The 18,016-nt window shown below is 44.9% G+C and overlaps 1 protein-coding gene across 1 annotated transcript in view; it reads left to right on the top strand.

Moving 5' to 3' along the window:
* GALNT9 (polypeptide N-acetylgalactosaminyltransferase 9) overlaps positions 1–18,016 on the top strand; it is a 242,943-nt gene that overhangs the window by 114,025 nt on the left and 110,902 nt on the right. The gene's annotated exons all lie outside the window — the stretch shown is intronic.

The raw sequence follows: 18,016 nt of genomic DNA, 5'->3' as shown, positions 1-18,016 counted from the left end.
GTATTTCCCTGTAAATATGCACCTCCATCTCGGTTTCTTAGTTGAATTAAGATGGCTAGTGAGATTTCGATCAGGAAGTAGTCCTGATGATGAACTGTAAGTGTGAGTGTGTAGTAATAATAATAATATTGTTGGTATTTGTTAAGCACTTACTATGTGCAGAGCACTGTTCTAAGTGCTGGGGTAGATACAGGGTAATCAGGTTGTCCCACATGAGGCTCACAGTTAATCCCCATTTTACAGATGAGGTAACTGAGGCACAGAGAAGAAGTTAAGTGACTTGCCCACAGTCACACAGCTGACAAGTTTCAGGGCCGGAAATCGAACCCATGACCCCTGACTCCGAAGCCCAGGCTCTTTCCACTGAGCCACGCTGCTTCCCCCGCTGCTTACTATTCATTCATTCATTCAATAGTATTTATTGAGCGCTTACTATGTGCAGAGCACTGTACTAAGCGCTTGGGATGAACAGGTCGGCAACAGATAGAGACAGTCCCTGCCGTTTGACGGGCTTACAGTCTAATCGGGGGAGACGGACAGACAAGAACAATGGCACTAAACAGCGTCAAGGGGAAGAACATCTCGTAAAAACAATGGCAACTAAATAGAATCAAGGCGATGTACAATTCATTAACAAAATAAATAGGGTAACGAAAATATATACAGTTGAGCGGACGAGTACAGTGCTGTGGGGATGGGAAGGGAGAGGTGGAGGAGCAGAGGGAAAAGGGGAAAATGAGGCTTTAGCTGCGGAGAGGTAAAGGGGGGATGGCAGAGGGAGTAGAGGGGGAAGAGGAGCTTAGTCTGGGAAGGCCTCTTGGAGGAGGTGATTTTTAAGTAAGGTTTTGAAGAGGGAAAGAGAATCAGTTTGGCGGAGGTGAGGAGGGAGGGCGTTCCAGGACCGCGGGAGGATGTGACCCAGGGGTCGACGGCGGGATAGGCGAGACCGAGGGACGGTGAGGAGGTGGGCGGCAGAGGAGCGGAGCGTGCGGGATGGGCGGTAGAAAGAGAGAAGGGAGGAGAGGTAGGAAGGGGCAAGGTGACGGAGAGCCTTGAAGCCTAGAGTGAGGAGTTTTTGTTTGGAGCGGAGGTCGACAGGCAACCACTGGAGTTGTTTAAGAAGGGGAGTGACATGCCCAGATCGTTTCTGCAGGAAGATGAGCCGGGCAGCGGAGTGAAGAATAGACCGGAGCGGGGCGAGAGAGGAGGAAGGGAGGTCAGAGAGAAGGCTGACACAGTAGTCTAGCCGGGATATAACGAGAGCCCGTAATAGTAAGGTAGCCGTTTGGGTGGAGAGGAAAGGGCGGATCTTGGCGATATTGTAGAGGTGAAACCGGCAGGTCTCGGTAACGGATAGGATGCGTGGGGTGAACGAGAGGGACGAGTCAAGGATGACACCGAGATTGCGGGCCTGCGGGACGGGAAGGATGGTCGTGCCATCCACGGTGATGGAGAAGTCTGGGAGCGGACCGGGCTTGGGAGGGAAGATGAGGAGCTCAGTCTTGCTCATGTTGAGTTTTAGGTGGCGGGCCGACATCCAGGTGGAGACGTCCCGGAGGCAGGAGGAGATGCGAGCCTGAAGGGAGGGGGAGAGGACAGGGGCGGAGATGACTTAGTAGTAAGTCAGTACTTACTGAGTGTCCATTGGTTTTAATGCACTGCACTAATCACTTGAGAAGAATATGAATCAAAAGAGTGTGTGTTCTGTGCATGAACACATGTATTTCTCCTTCAATAACTTCCAGAGGCATCAACAGGTTCAAACTTTGGGTGTGCTTGGGTGCGTTGGGGAAGCAGCATGTTGTAGTGGATAGAGCACAGTCCTGGGAAAAGATCATGGGGGAAGCAGCGTGGCTCAGTGGAAAGAGCCCGGGCTTGGGAGTCAGAGGTTGTGGGTTCTAATCCTGGCTCCGCCGTTTGTCAGCTGTGTGACCTTGGGCAAGTCACTTAACTTCTCTGTGCCTCAATTACCTCATCTGTAAAATGGGCATTAAGACTGTGAGCCCCACGTGGGACAACCTGATCACCTTGTATCCTCCCCAGCGCTTAAAACAATGCTTTGCACATAGTAAGTGCTTAACAAATGCCATCATTATTATTATTATTAGTCCCAGCTTAGTCACTTGTCTGCTGTGTGACCTTGGGCAAGTTACTTCACTTCTATGGGCCTCAGTTACCTGATCTCTAAAATGGGGATTGAGACTGTGAGGCCCCATGTGCGACAGGGACTGTGTCCTAGTAGACTTGCTTGGATCCACCCCAGCACTTAGTACAGTGCCTGGCTTATAGTAAGTGCTTAACAAATACAATTATGGTTATTATTCATGCTCATCAGTCTCCTCAGAAAAGGCCAGTTACTGGGTGAAAAGACCAGGTTTGACCTTCTCTTGCCCTGATTTTAGGGAGATGTGAAAAATATGCACAGTAGATTCAGCAGAGGAACCAAAGTCAAAGCAAGATTCCTCCCATTCATAATGGCCAGCCTAATGGTGGGGTCCAGATGTCAAGTTCTGCCTGTCTTCCTCCTCCTCTTGTCCCCAGCTACACTTATGATTTCAGAAGCCAGTCTTCGGTGAGAACCTTGTCGTCGAGACAGGCGAGTGAACCGGGAGTGGGTGGATTTCCTGAAGCTGCATTGACTTTTCAATAAAAAGTTGGTAAAAACTCATTATGTCAGAAAAACTGACTGATAATTCCCCAAAGGCTCATTGGCTGTTTTAACAGTTATTTTCCTTATTCAAAATCCACTTCACAATCCCAAATTGGTAACAAAACAGATATGGCGGTGTTGCTTTACACTGGCTTCTTAAATGTCAAACAGCTGGAAATGAGGTCCTGGCTCCATTAGGGAACATCCAGAGTTCCAGGAACCAGAAGTTTGGTCGGTATGGGAGCCTTTAAGAGGGAAATGAGGAATTCTCTTTTCCATGCAAGGCCTCCACCCAGCAACCCTTGGGACTTGGTGAGTGGCAATGAGAACAGTTGCTGCAAGAGTGCCCTCCTCCTCCGGGGCAGTTTAAACTTCCTCAGAAGCTGCCTCTTAAAAGGAGCCAGTTGAGGATTGAAAACCCCTCAGGATCCTGCCTTCCTTCATGGGAACTGTAGCCAGCAACAGGAGGAGAAACTTTCTCATTAATTACATCACCAGTGACTGTCAGTACCTGAAATTCTGTTGATACCACTTTGCGGCCATTCCTTGGTCACAAACTCATTCATTCATTCATTCATTCAATAGTATTTATTGAGCGCTTACTATGTGCAGAGCACTGTACTAAGCGCTTGGGATGAACAAGTCGGCAACAGATAGAGACAGTCCCTGCCGTTTGACGGGCTTACAGTCTAATCGGGGGAGACGGACAGACAAGAACAATGGCACTAAACAGCGTCAAGGGGAAGAACATCTCGTAAAAACAATGGCAACTAAATAGAATCAAGGCGATGTACAATTCATTAACAAAATAAATAGGGTAACGAAAATATATACAGTTGAGCGGACGGGTACAGTGCTGTGGGGATGGGAAGGGAGAGGTGGAGGAGCAGAGGGAAAGGGGAAAATGAGGCTTTAGCTGCGGAGAGGTAAAGGGGGGATGGCAGAGGGAGTAGAGGGGGAAGAGGAGCTCAGTCTGGGAAGGCCTCTTGGAGGAGGTGATTTTTAAGTAAGGTTTTGAAGAGGGAAAGAGAATCAGTTTGGCGGAGGTGAGGAGGGAGGGCGTTCCAGGACCGCGGGAGGACGTGACCCAGGGGTCGACGGCGGGATAGGCGAGACCGAGGGACGGCGAGGAGGTGGGCGGCAGAGGAGCGGAGCGTGCGGGGTGGGCGGTAGAAAGAGAGAAGGGAGGAGAGGTAGGAAGGGGCAAGGTGATGGAGAGCCTTGAAGCCTAGAGTGAGGAGTTTTTGTTTGGAGCGGAGGTCGATAGGCAACCACTGGAGTTGTTTAAGAAGGGGAGTGACATGCCCAGATCGTTTCTGCAGGAAGATGAGCCGGGCAGCGGAGTGAAGAATAGACCGGAGCGGGGCGAGAGAGGAGGAAGGGAGGTCAGAGAGAAGGCTGACACAGTAGTCTAGCCGGGATATAACGAGAGCCCGTAATAGTAAGGTAGCCGTTTGGGTGGAGAGGAAAGGGCGGATCTTGGCGATATTGTAGAGGTGAAACCGGCAGGTCTCGGTAACGGATAGGATGTGTGGGGTGAACGAGAGGGACGAGTCAAGGATGACACCGAGATTGCGGGCCTGCGGGACGGGAAGGATGGTCGTGCCATCCACGGTGATGGAGAAGTCTGGGAGCGGACCGGGCTTGGGAGGGAAGATGAGGAGCTCAGTCTTGCTCATGTTGAGTTTTAGGTGGCGGGCCGACATCCAGGTGGAGACGTCCCGGAGGCAGGAGGAGATGCGAGCCTGAAGGGAGGGGGAGAGGACAGGGGCGGAGATGTAGATCTGCGTGTCATCTGCGTAGAGATGGTAGTCAAAGCCGTGAGAGCGAATGAGTTCACCGAGGGAGTGAGTGTAAAGACAAACATCAAAGTCAAACATCTATGACAGCTTTGTCTAGTCTTCTGGGTGTGGGAATAACAACTATGATTAATCAATTTATCCTTGGAAATGCTACTTCTACCCCTTTCTTTCTAATTAGCCTCTAAATAGGAAAACAGGTCCTCTGCTTCTTTTAGAGACACTAAATGTTAGTGTAAGTGGAAACGATCACCACCAGTGACACCAGATTGTTTTCACCTTTGGGCCCTCTCAGGCCTGACTGGGATGTAATCAGGACACACATTAACCCTCAGTGCCTTCCCAGACCCTTTCTACCTTTGTTGTTGGAAGTCCACACTTTTGCCTCCGTCTTCTTGAATGTGTGCCACCCTATTGCAGCTCCTCCGAAGCCTTGCCCATCTGGATTTGCTGGCGGTAGGTACCGTCCCGAGTATTGTGTGACCTCAAGACACCTCAGCTTCATCGAAAGACATCTCAACCTCACGGGAAAACAAACGTACCTGATTAATCTCCTATCAGGACAGCCTGTCACTTGTGGCTGCCCTGTTCTTTGCAGACCTGCATAATTAGGAAGGTAATCACTAGGAAAGGCTGCTCTCCCAAACAAAGCCCTCCTCTCACTGACATTGCCTGACAAATACAGTGGTGGGCGTTGCTTTTGTTTTTCTCCAGGCCTGGGGGATCGGCTGTTCCGTATTTCCAGGAATAACGAATTCTTAAAAGAAAGATCAGCAAATGCATCGGTGAAGTTTTTGTTTGGGAAATGGAGTCTATTCTTTTTTCCTCCTCCTTCTCGCCGCAAGCAGATATGCACAACATTATCCTGGGGGGATCAGCAAGAAAGAGAAAACCCCACATGCTTTCTGAAAGGAACCATTTTATTATTTTGAGCACATACTGGGACAATTATTTTGTGTCAGGAGAGGCTGACATTGGAAGATTTACTTCAGGAAGCGTCTTTGCCACTCATTATGCCCTGAAGTATGAGAAAAAGTGGAAAAAACTCAAAGGTTTGAACTTTTTAAAAGGAAAAGGTTGTTCCATGCATTTGAGTGATGATAGGTTGCTCTAGGCCTGCAGGTGCAGGGGTTAATCTGGGTTGAGGATTCTGCAGTCTTCCAAGGCTCATGTGGACCTACTGGGCTGGAAAGCCTCCTGCTAGGCAGAGATCTGATCATCTTGTATCTACTCTAGGGGTTAGAACAGTGATTGGCACATAGTAAGCACTTGTTAAATACTACCATAATTCAAATCTGTTAAGTGAGCAAGAATGGCTCACTGTTAGCCCCCTGAGGGAAGGGAACATGTCTGTCAGTGGTGTTATACTGTACTCTCCCAAGGGCTTAGAATACTACTCTGCACACACTAGGCACTCAGTGAATACCACTGTTTGATTCAGTGGCTGTATCCCACTCTTGACTTGGGGGTTCGAATTTATTTGAACCTTACATGTCCACCTCAGGCTGTCCTCTAGATCTAAAGAAGGAGAAAAAAATCCCTAAAGGAAATCGCTGGAAGTATCGTCTTGTCCTATTCCCATCTAGCATCATCCCCATAAATGTATGGAATTTGAGGACAGGCCTAGGAAGAGAATCAATCAATCAATTTTATTTATTGACCATTTACTGTGAGCAGAGCACCTGGGAGAGTATAATATAGCTGACACATTCCCTTCCCACAACGAGTTTACAGTCTAGAAGGGGAGATGGATATTAATAGAAATACATTAGAGATTTGTACGTAATTGCTGTGGGGTTAGAAGTGGGGATGAATAAAGGGAGCAAGTCAGGTGATGCAGAAGTGAGTGGAAGAAAAAGAAAAAGGGGCTTAGTTAGGGAAGGCCTGTTGGAGGAGACCTGCCTTCAGTAAGATTTTGAAAGTGAGGAGAGTAGTTGTCTATTTGGATATGAAGAGGGAGGGAGTTCCATGCCAGAGGCAGGGCATAGGCAAAAGATCAGCTGTAAGATAGATGAGATTGAGGTTCAGTAAGTAGGTTGGCATTAGAGGAGTTAAGTGTACAGGCTGGGTTTTAGAAGGAGAGTAGCAAGGTGACGTAGCAGAGGGCAAGGTGATTGACTGCTTTAAAACCAAAGCTAAGGAGTTTCTGTTTGATGTGGAGGTGGACGGGCAACCCCTGGAGGTTCTTGAGGAGAGAAAAAACATGGACTGAACGTCTTTGTAGAAAAACGATCCGGGCAGCAGCAGTCCACAACCTATCCTCTGTCATCCTAACTCCACCTCAAATCCTTCTATTCGGCTGTTCGTTGGAGTTACTTCAGTATTGGGTGATGCGTGCAAGACACCCTGCAAATGATAGTCTTTGAAGGGAAATACCACTCTCTCCTGGTTATTCAGAAGCCTCAGAGACTGGTGCATTTCACTGCTTCATTCCTATGCCCAGACTTCAAATCAGTCTTTCTCTGACAGAATGGAACAAAGTTTAGATGTCTAATGAGAAGCAGCGTGGCTCAGTGGAAGGAGCCTGGGCTTGGGAGTCAGAGGTCATGGGTTCGACTCCTGGATCTGCCACTTGTCAGCTGTGTGACTGTGGGCAAGTCACTTCACTTCTCTGTGCCTCAGTTCCTCATCTGTAAAATGGGGATTAACTGTGAGCCTCACATGGGACAACCTGATTACCCTGTATCTACTCCTGCACTTAGAACAGTGCTCTGCACATAGTAAGCACTTAACAAATACCAACATTATTATTAATTTGTGTAGAAAGGACTACAGAAAGGAGATGAGGCATGGGGAAGTGCTTAGAACACTGCAGAGTGCTCAGTAAGCATTATATAAATGTTTGATTGGAGTAGAATCACCAAACATCCCTTGCCCTTTTGATTTCTCTCTCACATTCCTTCTTTCATTCTCCATCCCTATATTGATCCTTGGTGGCGTCAATATCCAAATAGATGTTCTTGATGACCTTCCTATTGCCTGCTTTCTATGACTCCTCTACTCCAATGACCTCCTGCTCCACCCCAGCTCCCTGACTCACCAACATGGACACATACTCAATCTCATCATCTCTAGTCGAAGTCTAATCTCTACTCTCACCAACTCTAAAATCCCTCCATCAGACCTCAACCTCCTGACTTGCCTTCTCTCCCAAACACCTCCTCTCCGCAAATCTGTGCTGTTCCCCCACAGAGACCTCCGATCTTCCAATCCCATCCTATTTTAATAATAACGGTATTTGTTAAGTGCTCACTATGTGCCAAAACTATACTAAGCGCTGGGGTGGATACAAGCAAATCGGTCGGACAACATCCCTGTCCCCCATAGCGCTCAAGGTCTTAATCCCCATTTTACAGATGCAGTGAAATGATTTGCCCAAGGTCACACAGTAAACATGTGGCAGAGCTGGAATCAGAACCCATGACTCTCAGGACCGTACTCTATCTACTATCCCATTCTGTTTACCTCCATACCCAAACTACCTTCCCTTGATGCATAATTGATGCCCTCAAAACCACCCTCCCTACTGAACTCAACTCACTCACTTCCCTATCTCTTTGTTGATCATGTACCACTAACCCACAGTCCTGGATCACCTCCATAGTCCACTTTTTTCACTCCTCTGCACAAGCCACAGAGTGCTTCTGGAAGAAATCTAGATATCAGGCTGAACTCATCCACTTCAAGTACATGCTTTTGTACTTTAACTCTGCCTTCTTCTCTGCCTGGCAAAATTATTTCTCCATCTTTTCTGACACCCTTGCCCATTAGAGACCCAGGTTTGGGAGTCAGAGGAAGTGGGTTCTAATCCCTGCTCTGTCACTTAGCTGTGTGACCTTGGGCAAGTCATTTAACTTCTCTGTGCCTATCTCATCTGTAAAATGGGGATTAAGACTGTGAGCCCCATGTAGGACAACCTAATTACCTTGTATCTACCCCAGTGCTTGGAACTGTGCTTGGCACATAGTAAGTGCTTAACAAATACCATTATTATTAGTAGTAGTATGCCCCTCCTACTGCTCCGGCTGCAGTTTTATAGTAATAATAATATTGATGGTATTTGTTAAGCGCTTACTAATAATCCCGGGCCCCTGCTTTATCCACTATGGCATGCTGCTTTATTTATTGAGCACTTATTGTGTGCAGAACACTATACTAAGGGCTTGGGAGAGTACAATATAATGTATTTTGTTAGAAGTGTTCCCAGCCCCCAAGGAGCTTACAGTCTAGAAGGATTCAGCCTTGGGACCAGGATCAATGGCACTGTCAGCTTCCTCTTGATTGGTCACTGTGGTCCAGTCACCAATTAATGACAAGGAAAAATGGTGTCACCCACATCAGGCTCAGTATTTTAAGAGAACAGATGGATGAGAGCCGATGTCTTGAACAAAACAGGGTCTGCCATTATTTGTAGAATAAAAAAAACCTGTGTTCATGCTCTCCTGAGGCAAAGCAAGGCCAGTGCACTGACCAACCTGGCTAGGTGACCTGACCCGTCAGCACACAAGAAGGTGACAGACTGATGTATGTACCCTGGAGTCACTTCCACGGATTGACTACTCAGAATCCTTTCTGTTTATGGTTTCATTGATCCATCAACCACTTTAAAAGCTCCAGACCTGCCAAAAACCAAAAAATCATTTCACTGTATGGATGCTTCCCAGATATTTTTCATTGCTGTTGCAGGTTATATGTACATTCTCTCCTAAACCCTTTGAGTCAGAAGGTCATATCGGTAGCCATATGAACAGTAGCGAGGACACTTCTTAACAAGTACTCCGGAAGGATTTTAAACTGGGCTCATGGCCAACTTTAAGGCTGTGTGACCTGAATCCAACACAGAAATCAGCATTCTTTGCTGATGGCTCATCATGCCTTATGACTGACCACTGGTGGGTGGATGTGGAACTAACTGCAAGGTTACCTTACCCAAAATAATAATAATTAAAAATTTCTAATTATTGTATTTAAGTGGTTACTATGTGCCAGGCACTCTAATTAGCACTGATGTAAGTACAAGATGATGATGATAAAGCGGCATGGCTTAGTGGATAGAGCAAGTGTCTGGGAGTCAGAAGGACATTTGTTCTTATCCTGACTCTGCCGCTTATCTGCTGTGTGTGACCTTGGGTAAGACACTTCACTTCTCCGGGCCTCAATTACCTCATCTGTAAAATGGGGATTAAGACTGTGAGCCCCATATGGGACAGGGTCTGTGTCCAACCCGATTTGCTTGTATTCACCCCCATGCTTAGTTCAGTGCCAGGCATATAGTAAATGCTCAATGAATGCCACAATCATCATCATCATTATTATTATTAAGCACTTAATTCTGTACTAAGCACTGGAGTAGATACAAGATAATGAGTTTGAATACAGTCCCTGTCTTACATGAGACTCACAGTCTAAATAGGAGGGAGTAGGGTTTAATCCCCATTTTACAGATGAGGTAACTGAAGCACAGATATGTCAATTAACTTGCCCAGGGTACATAGAAATCATGTGGCAGAACCGGGATTAGAACCCAGGCCTCTGACGGCCAGGCCTGTGCGCTTTCCACTAATCCGTGTTACTTCCTGAAAGTCAAGTACTGCTGCTAACTCTGGTGTGTTTTAATATCCCTAGCACTTAGTACAGTATCCTACATTCAGTAATTGTTCAGTAAATATCACTGATGATGATTGATGATGATGATAATGCAGTGTAGCTCAGGCACCATACTTCACTTGTCAGCTCAATATTAGTAGATGGCCTGGGTATTTCAACCCAAAACTGACCTTCTTTCTTCTGAGGTATTAGATAACCAGCCCAAAGTAAATTTTGTGTCCAGTACTATCTGGGAAATTTGCAGGTGTGGTTGTGATGAAAGTGAAATGAAAACATGGGCTAACTTTGAGTGTGATTTGAAAGAGACTTTGATCAAATCAACCACAATGAAAAAGAAAAGATCAAACTACTTCACTGGATTTTACAGCCTTTGAAATTCCACTTTAGTTTGATTTCAGGATTTTTCAAAAGCATTAGGACAAGAAAACACAATACACTGCCATTGTTTTGCAGTCTCAGTTGTATTTTTGAAGTGTCCATCTACTGCCACTGTCCCGGTCCAAAGGGGACTGTGTAAGTGCTAGGTCAGGGGAGACAGGTCTGCAGACCTCTCATTGCTGAAAATCTTCAAGGCAACATGTGTTAAGGAAAACTGTGAATTCAATAAGCTGCTGTTTCTCTTCCTGCTCTTCTATGCAATGATGTGAAGACGAAAACCATGGCCTAGTGGAAAGAGCACGGGCCTGGGAGTCAGAAGGACATGGGTTCTAATCCTGGCTTTGCCACTTGTCTGCTGTGTGACACTAGGCAAGTCACTTCATTTCTCTATACCTCAGTTTCCTCATCTGTAAAATGGGAATTGAGAATGTGAGCACCATGTGGGACAGGGGCTGTGTTCAACCCAATTAGCTTGTATCTACCCCATTGCTTAGAACAATGTCTGGCACCTAGTAAGCCCTTAATAAATACCACAACTATCATTATTATTATTATTATTACAAAGAGCACCAGAGACCCCAGAGAGATCCTCTCCAATTCCACTTCCAAAAGATTTTCTTAGTGAGCCAGCAAGAGGGTGATGTGGAGCCCTCATATTTTAGACAGGGAACATGTCTGTTATAATGCACTCTCCCAAGTGCTTAGTACAGAGCTTAAATGCAGTAAGTGCTTAATAAATAAAATTAATTAATCTATTGATTGATTGGAAGTGAATAGCCAGCAAGGACTTCAAGGAACCTGCTCTTTGAGCTTGCCATGAATCTAAAGGAAGCTCTTCGGGCAGTGATCAGCCCCAGCCAGGGTTCCTCCCTGTGACTCAGCCTTACTAAGATCTGCTTGCATCTGGTCGTTAAAGAACGAATGCCTAAAGTGTAATTCTGAGGTGTAGACAATGATAGAAAGCTGAAAGAAACCCTAGGTGTAGCATAAACAAATTTATATGCACACATTCACAACCACCCTCGCCCCCACACCATACCCCATATAGAAGAAAGCTGTTTATCCAAATTGATTGGACATGAGGTTGATTCAGTTCATCAGAGGTCCAGAAAACCAGAATGAATTGGGTTTGATGAAGTCAGACAGCATTTTGTTTAGCTATCCAGCCTTTCCCTTTAATGAGCCGACTTCTTGCCTCAGAACGTAAACATGTAAGGCCACAGGCAATCCCATTACTGAGCTCGTCCCCATCAGGGGAAGCAGAACGTTTGTGGGCGAAGAGGGTGAAGGTTACTTAACCTCTTTGACCTCCACAATAGTTTTGAAGTTGTATTTCCTGATGCATAACCAGATTATCTTTCCTTCTAGTAACCCTGTATAGACCTCATCCGGAATTTACCCTAATACCTCTTCATCAGTTAATCAATCCATTTATTGAGCGCTGATTGTGTGCAGAGCATTGTACTAAGTGCTTGGGAGAGTACAATACAACACAGTCGATAGGCAACATTCCCTGCCTAGACGCAGGAGGTTACAGTCTTGAAAATACTGATATTTTCAGTTTGTACAATTTCCTGTGGGGTAACACATTTCATTTGCCTAGCTCCTTCTGGGAGAAGAAATGCCTTTGAATATATAGAGATTTTTGAATGTATCTATACATAGAGTATACAGTATGCAGTCAAAATGCATATGTATCATAGGGATGTAATTTTCCTTTAATTAATAATTGTATTTGTTAGGTACATATTATGTACCAAGCACTGTACTTTAAGCGCTGGTGTAGATAACCAGATAATCAAGTTGGACACAGTCCCTGTCCTACATGGGGCTCCCAATCTAAGAGGGAGAACAAGTATTTAATCCCTATTTTATGGATAAGGAAACTGAGACCCAGTGAAGTTGTGACTGGCCTAAGGTTATCCAGCAGATAAGCGGCAGAACCAGGATTGGGACCCAGGTCCTCTGTCTCCCAGGCCCCTGATCTTTCCACAAGGTATGCTCTTCTTGATTATTATTTCTGTTTAATAATATTTCCTTATTTGTGCTTGAGGCCACCTCTGATGTAAAGTTCACCAATGGAATGGGTGTATATACAACTGGAAAGGCAGGGAGGGACCCACAGTCAGGCCCACTCTGTCCACCCACACACACCTAGTGCTGTTTTTGCTTTTTTTCCTCATTTCATTATGAAGCTACTTCTGGAAAACAGGCTCTGCTTTGCTTAATAACAGTACTACACTGCTGATCTACCTGCACCAATTCACTCCCATTTTTCAGCCAAAATGCAGCATTGTCCGAGGCTTTGTTTCACTGTCTTGGTAAAACATTTCCTCTGCACTACTTCCTTTCAGTTTCCCAATTTCAGTTCCCTCTGCAACTGCTGGTCAGGTACCCTACTGTAATTCCATTGTCCTTCCTTATTCCTCCTAGGGAAGCCATGGGGCATTGGGCATAGCTTCTGTGCTGGCCCACATCCTGCCTCTGGCCTGGAACTCCCTCCCTTCTCAAATCCGACAATTACTCTCCTCCCGCCCTTCAAAGGCTTAATGAAGGTACATCTCCTCCAAGAGGCCTTCGCAGGCTAAGCCCCATTTTTCCTCATCTCCCACTCCCTTCTGTGTCACCCTGACTTGCTCCCTTTCCTTTTCCTTCCCTCCCAGCCCCACAGCACTATGTACAGATCTGTAATTTTATTTATTTGTATTGATGCTGTCTCATCCCTGTCTAGACTGTAATCTCGGAAAGTCACCTTTTATTGTTGTACTGTACATTCCCAAGGGCTTAGTACAGTGCTCTGCACACAGTAAGCACTCAATAAATACGATTGAATGAATGAAGGAATGAATGCTAGAAACCTGGCTTGGTTTTAGCTCTCTGTTATTCTGTGCTCCTTCTCGTCCTGCCATTTAATTTTATGTCCACAAAGATCGCTGATGGAACTGCTCAAGGAGTTGTTGGTATTTGTTAAGCGCTTACTATGTGCCGAGCACTGTTCTAAGCGCTGGGGTAGACACAGGGGAATCAGATTGTCCCACGTGGGGCTCCCAGTCTTAATCCCCATTTTACAGATGAGGGAACTGAGGCACAGAGAAGTTAAGTGACTTGCCCAAAGTCACACAGCAGACAAGTGGCCGAGCCGGGATTCGAACCCATGAACTCTGACTCCAAAGCCCGTGCTCTTTCCACTGAGCCACGCTGAGTTGAGTGTGGTGTTTGTGTGGGGTCCAAGTCTTCTTACTAGTCTAGACTGTAAGCGCGTTATGGGCAGGGAATGTGTCTACCAACTCTGTTATACTGTCCTCTCCCAAGTCCTTAGTTCAGGGCTCTGCACACAGTAAGTGCTCGATACAAACGATTGACTGATTAATGGACAGCTAAGGGAAAAGTTAGTCTTACCGCCCTGTAGACCTTCAGTTTGGTGTGGTGACGAATACCACACCATTTCCACACTCTAACAGTCCCTCAGTAGATATGCTGGCTTTCTTGATTCAGTTTTCCTCTTCCTTATCTATTCTTGTTTATCAGTGCACCTGTGTACCTTCCTACATTTGTTTCTCTCATTTGTATTAAAATCATATCTCCTCCAAGAGGTCTTCCCCGATCAAATCCTCTTTTCCCCTACCTCCTATCCCTTCTGCATCATCTCTGGGCATTTGATACCCGCCCCACACCAGCCCCTAAGCACTTCTGTACATATCTATAAATTAAATATTATAATGTATATAAATGTCTGTCCCCCCTCTGGGCTGTAAGATCGTTGTGGGAAGGGAACGTGTCTAATGACTCTTGTAGTGTACTCTCCCAAGGGCTTAGTATAGTGCTTTGCCCAAAGTAATTGTTCAATAAATATCAATCAGGATGATGATGATGATGACAGTTACATCTAGGCTTAGTGTAATTTGGTTGTGATTTTAGAGCACTGAATGTATATGATGCATCATATCAATTTTTGGAGGACAGCATCAGGCCTGTGGATATGTTCAGTTCATAATAATAATAATAATAATATTGGTATTTGTTAAGCACTCACTATGTGCAGAGCACTGCTCTAATTGCTGGGGTAGATACAGGGTAATCAGGTTGTCCCACGTGAGGCTCACAGTTAATCCCCATTTTACAGATGAGGTAACTGAGGCACAGAGAAGTTAAGTGACTTGCCCACAGTCACACAGCTGACAAGTGGCAGAGCCGGGATTAGAACCCATGACCTCTGACTCCCAAGCCCGGCCTCTTTCCACTGAGCCACACTGCTTCTCTGCATGCAGCACAATATGTAGTCTCCTTAGGTATTGATCAGTAGTAAAGGCCAAATGTGTTCTGACCACCCTGCATCCTCTCTCTCCCTTCTCGAGTCCACATATCATTCTGCTTCCCAGATCATTTTTCTACAGAAAACATTCAATTCAAATTTCCCCACTCCTCAAAAACCTCCAGTGGTTGACTATCCACCAACGCCATCAACAGAAATTCCTTAACATCAACTTTATAAAGTCCTCAATAAACTCTCCCCATCCTGCCTTAAGTCTCACAGATTTCCTACTATGACTCAGCCAGTACAGTCAATCAATTAATCAATCAAAGGTATTTACTGAGTGTTTACTTTGTGCAGAGCAGTGTTCTAAGTACACACTTCACTCACCAACCTACTCACAGAGGCAGAGTGGCTCAGTGGAAGGAGCACGGGCTTGGGAGTCAGAGGTCATGAGTTCTAATCCCCGCTCTGACACTTGTCAGCTGTGTGACTTTGGGCAAGTCACTTAACTTCTCTCATCTTAGTTAAGATGAGGCAAATCATTTACCTCATCTATAATAATGTTGGTATTTGTTAAGGGCTTACTATGTGCAGAGCACTGTTCTAAGCACTGGGGTAGATACAAGGTAATCAGATTGCCCCATGTGAGGCTCACAGTCTTCATCCCCATTTTACAGATGATCTATAAAATGGGGATCAAGATTGTGAGCCCCACTTATTTATTACCCTATTTATTTTGTTAATGATGTGTATATCTCTATGATTCTATTTATCTTGATGATGTCTGCGCTAGACTTCTTGTTTTGTTTTGTTCTGTTTTGCTTTGCTGTCTGTCTCCCCCATTTAGACTGTGAGCCTGTTATTGGGCAGGGATTGTCTCTATCTGTTGCCGAATTGTATACTCCAAGCGCTTAGTACAGTGGTCTGCACATAGTAAGCGCTCAATAAATACTATTAAATGAATGAATGAATAAACAACTTGATCACCTTGTATCAGTACTTAGAACAGTGCTTTGCATATAGTGAGAGCTTAACAAGTGCCATCATCATTATTATTATTATTATTGTTACCTTGCTGCCAACCTCTTTCCCACATCCCTTCTCTGGCCTGGAATTCCCTCTCTCTTCACATACGACAGAGCATCACTCTACCATTTTCAAAGTCAGTATTCACCCCACCCTCATCCCTATAACAGTTATGTACATAACTAATTTATTTTATCAATCATATTTATTGAGTACTTAATAATTATGGTTCTTCTTAAGTGCATACTATGTGCCAAGTACTTTTCTAAGTGCTGGGGTAGATACAAGCATGGCATATTGGAAGGAGTACAGGCTTGGGAGTCAGAGGTTGTGGGTTCCAATCCCGCCTCCTCCACTTGTCTGCTGTGTGACCTTGGGCAAGTGACTTAACTTCTCTCAGTTACCTCATATGTAAAATGGGGATTAAGACTGTCAGCCTGACATTGGACAACCTGATTACCTGTATATACCCCAGCAGTTAGAATACTGCTTGGCACATAGTAAGCACTTAACAAATACCATTATTATATTGGGGTTTACTATTTGCGAGGGAGAGATTCAAGGTTTTCATGTAGGACACAGTACACAATCAATCCTGTTCCCATTTTATTGATGAAGAACTGAGGCTCAGGGAGGTAACCATGGTCACAGGGCTGGTGGTCTAATGGTTAGCATTCGGGCGTTCTCTCTGCCGTGGGGTCGGTTCGATTCCCGGTCAGGGAAGAGTTATTTTCGATTAGACTGTAAGCCCGTCAAAGGGCAGGGACTGTCTCTATCTGTTACCGATTTGTACATTCCAAGCGCTTAGTACAGTGCTCTGCAGATAGTAAGCGCTCAATAAATACTATTGAATGAATAATGGCAAAGGTGGGATAAACACTCAGTTCTCCTGACTCTCAGGCCTGTGCTCTTTCCATGAGGCCATGAGGCTCTATCAGAGGAACAGACCTTCTGTTCAGAGAAGCTGTGAGAAGAGCAGTCTCTGCCCAGTAAGAAAATCATCGATCACAAATTATCAGAGACAGGAACCTTTGGCATTGCCCCAGATTTTGAACATTCTATCTTTCAGTCTCAATTCTCCTAAACCAGCCACCAGGCCTGTCATCTCAGTTGGTATTTCAGATGCAAATAAGGGCAGTGCTGGTTGATTCTGCTACTGTTTCTTTATGAATTTATTTTAAGTTAATTTTGGAACTCTAAGCAATAATACTGACTATAATTGACTTGGCAGGGGATTGGCCCCTCAATTTGTCTGCTATCACCCTGAGATTATTAAAAAAAAAAAAAGGAGAGGAATGGTTGTTATGTGTTGATGAAATATAACTTAAGTAGTGAAAAGCTACTATTAAAAACCAAAGGCAGTGTTAAAATTTCATTAGTGTGAATTCTGCGGCCAAAGTCTAATGACGGAACAAATTGGATCATCACGCAAATAAAAGGGTAATCGCTTTTTAATGTCCCTGTTATTTTTGGACCATTCATGGGCATTTACTTCTGACTTCCCGATTGTCAAGAGCAGAATTATTTTCCCTAAATTATGGTCAGGACCAATTTTCTGCCATTATTTGCAATGGTGGGAAATGGAATAGCAAGACACATTATGGGATTCAGTCAACACTAATGCATATAATTAATAATAAAAATTTTCATTCAGGACAGACCTTGAGCCTTCAGAGGCAGTGTGGAACCTTTACCATTCTATCAACCTGTCTCTCTCGGGACTGCTTCAATCGGGTCAAAATGATTTTTCCAAAACCTTTAGGTTCCCCAAATGGCCTGTTCTTTATCCTTTTCTGCCCATTGTATAATTTTATACATCATCATATCCTTCAGTAGGATCCACTTATTAAAGATGTTTATCGAACTGAGAGCTTTTTAACAATACAAGCCAAGTGTGTTGAATGTTAAGAATGCCCCTCTTCATAAGTCAATCTTGGTTAGAGGCCATCACCTACTCTCTACTCTCTTCTAAAATCTTTGGATTTGTATGCATTCAATCTAATGATAATCATAATAATAATTGTGGTATGTATTAAAAACTTACTATGTGCCAAGCACCATGCTAAACATTGGGGTAGGTTCTGGATAATCAGATTGGACACAGTCCCTGTCCCCCCTGGAACTCACAGTCTACAGGGGAGAAACAACAGGGATTGAATCCCCATGTTACAGATGAGGAAACTGAGGCCCGGAAAAGTTAAATGAGTTACCTAAGTTGACACAACAGAAGAGTGGCAGAGCTGGGATCTGAACCCAGGACCCCTGACTCCCTAAACTCTTTCCTCTAGGCCAAGCTGCTTC

Source organism: Ornithorhynchus anatinus, chromosome 2 (assembly GCF_004115215.2).
Source record: "Ornithorhynchus anatinus isolate Pmale09 chromosome 2, mOrnAna1.pri.v4, whole genome shotgun sequence".
In the NCBI taxonomy this organism is placed as follows: domain Eukaryota; kingdom Metazoa; phylum Chordata; class Mammalia; order Monotremata; family Ornithorhynchidae; genus Ornithorhynchus; species Ornithorhynchus anatinus.
Note: the sequence above shows the minus strand (reverse complement) of the source record. Positions and strands in the feature narration are given on the sequence as shown.